We start from the raw sequence: 4,207 nt of genomic DNA, 5'->3' as shown, positions 1-4,207 counted from the left end.
GCTGACTAGAGCACCATGTTTCAAGGGATCATTGCATTTTAGTTTTATTTGACCAAATCAGTAGTCAAAGAGAGAAAGGACTGGTCAATTACAACAGAGAAAGCAGGTGAAAGAGATGTCTAGGTCTGCTGCAGCTGGAGTCAAAAATGAAGTGTGTGGGTTTTGAAGTGGGGAAGGGATTCCAGATCAGATGATTTTAACTAACTTGCATTACTAAATGCATGATCTTCAGACAAACACGTTGGTATCCCTTGTATTGAGGAAAGGAAGGGTATTGGGGAAGATGAAACAGGAAAGCCTTATAAATATGATTGTCTGGCAAAAGATTGTGAGAATATAGAAACTATAAGCAAGATTGAAATGAAAGCAAGCTTTGAGATACCTTAGTTAGTGAACAACTGGAAAACAATGGTGTGGCCCAACTGAAGGTAATCCCCTTTTGAGGAAACAATTCCCTCTGCTTGCAGGCAGGTCCAAGGTTCAGAGCAGACCCTACTAGCTCAGCAGAAGGGGTCCAAAGAGGAGTTTTTAGGGTTTAAAATGTAACACAGTATGGTGATGTAATGATTCTTACAGGCTGGATGTAAATGCTATAGGATTTGTATCTTGGACTAGATTGGTTAGTGAGAATTAGAATATTCAACAGAGAAGAAGATTTATTGTATTGTAGCGGGAACCTCGCTCTCTTACGCTCTTCCCCTCTTACTCTCTCCCCCTCTCATCCTCTCTGCCCCTCTCTCCTCCCGGGCCTGCTCCGAGCTGTGCCTGGCAGCTCCAAGCAGGGCCCTGCACCCAGGCCCTTTGCAATGAGCCGCAGGTTCCACGGCCTGGCTGCAGAGATCTCTCGTCTCCGTCCGTCCCGACCGTCCCACCCCCCAGTGCTCCTACAGAAGGGGAGAAAGAAGGCATGGAGTTTCCAGGAGTATCCAGATAAATCCACTTTGTTCTGGATCAATATGGAATTTTCATGAAGCAAAAGCATTAAGTGGAGGGCTCTTCACCCATTTCTTTTTTTACTAAAATTCTATGAAAGATACTATTTTGGAGTGTAAAAATTTTCATGTTGAAAACATGAATGTGCTGAGAGAATTTGAAGTCTGGGCCAATGACAATTCACTGTTGAAAATCCAACTTTTCAAATTAAATGACCCAGGATGAAGTAGGAAACACAAGTCCTTCCCTTGAACCTTGATTTGCCTCTTCTAGCTCATTCCTGAAAGTGGTAGGCAAAGAGGATCCCACAGAAATCAGAGGAGCATCAGGGTCTATCCCTAAAAGGCAACTGTAGATGGGAAACAACTTGGGAATTAGAGGGACATCAATGAGCCACTTGTGAGTCCAGCTGTTAGTGAAGAGCCCTTTTCCAAAGAAATGCCAGCTTCTCTCAAGGAAGCTGAGCAGCAGGACATTATGGCTCATGTAGCTGGCAGGTACAAACAGAGAAAGCGGGAAATTTCTGGAAATGAACCCTGTATTCACTGATCACAGCAGGATGAAGAACCCATTTGATCGGACTCTGGCTCTTAGTAAGAAAGGAAGAAAGCTCTATTTATTATATCAGGCCCAGCTGTTCATGGTCAGAGGTGGTATCAGCTGCTCAGCAGAAGGCACAGCTTTAACTCCAGCTCATCATGCCTGGAGGCAGCCCTGGAAGTGCTCCTGCACTTCAGCTGGTGCCAGGGCACAGGGACACCCGCACACCCTCCCTAGACCCCTGTATGCCATAAAACTAAAGGCATCTCCCCAGCCAACCATCCAATCCAGCACTTAGCACAGAGCATGTCACTGCCAGTGACATCTGCATGAAAAAATACAGAGAAAAGTGCAATTACAAAACATATTGGGGGCTCAATATAATACAGGAGAAATTCAGATTTTGGTACTTACCTTCATAAATGAGCATACCTACTAGCTCTTTTCCCTAAATTAATTCATGGTTGAACGTCTGCACTTTCCATAGCAGTGTCCTAAAATTCTTGCATTCATGCATTCCCAGCTAGCAGAGCTCTCACACAACCTGTTTTTTCTCTGAAGTGTATGGAAGGACTTAGTTCAGATGAACTGTGCTGCTTCCTCTGAAAGATATAAAATTATGGAAATAATATCTGCAAAGCCATAGGTTCTTTAAGGCAGGCCTCTGGTATGTAAAATAGGGAGTGTTTACATTAAGCATCATGTGCACATAAGATAACGATCAAACCATGTTCTTACCTTCATGAAAAATAGTTTTTGTGCTCTCAGATATGGCACAGCCAAATAAGGCCGAGCTCAGACACAAATGCCTTCCTCACCACACAAATGGCCAAACAAATGACAGCTGCCAGTGACACTTTTCCTGCGGTCCCGAGTGCCCCAAGCGCGGATCCAAGCGGCGTCTCACCTGCTCAGCTCTTTCCGGCCCGCGGATCCGGGCCCGTCCCGGAGCGTCAGGAGCAGGGATGGGAGCTCAGCAGCTCGGGCTCGATGCCGTGTGCTCCGCTCGGGGCTCCCGACAGCTCCTGCGGGGCCGGAGCAGCCCCGGGCAGCGGGAGCAGCTCCTGCTGCGGCAGCCGGGCAGCCTCTCCCCAGACACACAGGTGACTGCACACCCGTGCATTCAGGGCCAGCTCCATTCTGCTGCCCTGGGGCTGGCGCTCTCCACTGTGTTGCTGTTAGTGCATATTGGTGTGTTGGTCCTGGAAACACCCAGGAACAGGCAACTCTCAGGCACACATTCTGCTCCCCGGGATGTGCTGCACAGTCCCTGCCTGTTCCAAACACCAATTTGGTTTTGTTCTGAGAGCTGTGTTTTCCATCTCAGTGTTTGACCAGCTGATTGCCCGTGTTGATTATTTTCATTCAGCATTTGTGGATTTCACACATTTGCAGTTGTGCTGACTGCTCCTTCCAGCTGCGCAAGGACAGCCAGTGTGGACCTTTTCCTATGTAAAATGCATTGTGTGAGGACTGTTGGGCTGGAGGGCCCTTCTGTAATGTTATTGCCCCAATTCCTTCTGCTGAGAAAGATAATTGGATTCAGGCAGTTAATCCATTTTGTAGATGCTGCAAAATCTAATCTGTGACAAACACATGATCAAGTATATGGGTATTGGTGTCAGTTCCTTTCTTCCTTCCCAAACTAGGAAAGCCATTTTTTCTAAAATCCTCTAGCAAATGGCTGTTCCATACTGGAACTTCTCAGCATTAAAAAATTGCATTGACATCTCTATAAAATATTTCTCTGAATTTTCTTTCTCTCTTTTAAACTCTCATTGCAATCTAGATGGAAACCAATGTTCAAATGGCAGAATTTCTCTGCCAGTCCAAATACAGCAATTTGCCTAAACGTAATTAAACTGAAGTTTGGTGCAAACCTACACAGGCCTATGTAGATAAGAAAAAGATGAATACTGATTATTCCTAGGCAGGATAGAGAAAAAATAACCTATGGTTAAATCACGTAATGTGATATATCATATTTATTTATTTATTAAATAATGAAATCTGTTTATTATTTTTATATATCATGTCGCGCTAAATCCTGGTTTATTGTTTTCCTATTAAAATGTCATTGGTGGATGAAATAAAGCAATGAGTCAAATTAAGAAAAAAAATTTTTGAATATTTTTCTGACAAGATTTTTTTAAGATTCAGAGGTAAATAACAATCATCTGATACAAGAAGTTGGTGAAACTGCATTTTGCCCTTTAGTCAGAATCTTTGATTAGCTCTATCCAGTGGTTTCTAGATCTGGCTGAAATGAAGTAGCTTTTTACAGATAATATATGGAAACTTTGAGGGAGAGATTAAAAAAAGGCATTGACAGATCCTGATATGTGATTTATTGGGGTATTTAGCCATGTGCATAAGCACATGAACTGCAGTGATCTGCGACAGGATTCATTTGCCTAAAGGATCTGGCTTAACTTGGAATGCACAATTTGGAAAGAAGATTCCATGGACATAGACAATGAAGTAAGCTTTAAAAACTTGACAACAGCAGAGGAGAACTAGTGAAAGCCTTACTCAGAAATGAATAGAGAATTTTCTTTTTTCTAAAATTATAAGAGCATATTTGTTTGTGCCTCACCTCTGCCAAATGCTTTCTGCAGTTCAGCACGGGGAGCCATCCTAGACCAAATCCAGACGCAGACGAATCTCTCAGATAATCACAGCTCACCCCCTCTGCTCCTCTGCCTCGGTGAGCTGCGGGAAGGCGTTGCTCCAA

Source organism: Molothrus aeneus, unplaced genomic scaffold, assembly GCF_037042795.1.
Source record: "Molothrus aeneus isolate 106 unplaced genomic scaffold, BPBGC_Maene_1.0 scaffold_40, whole genome shotgun sequence".
Lineage (NCBI taxonomy): Eukaryota > Metazoa > Chordata > Aves > Passeriformes > Icteridae > Molothrus > Molothrus aeneus.
The sequence above is the reverse complement of the archived record's forward strand: the minus strand, read 5'-3'. Positions refer to the sequence as shown.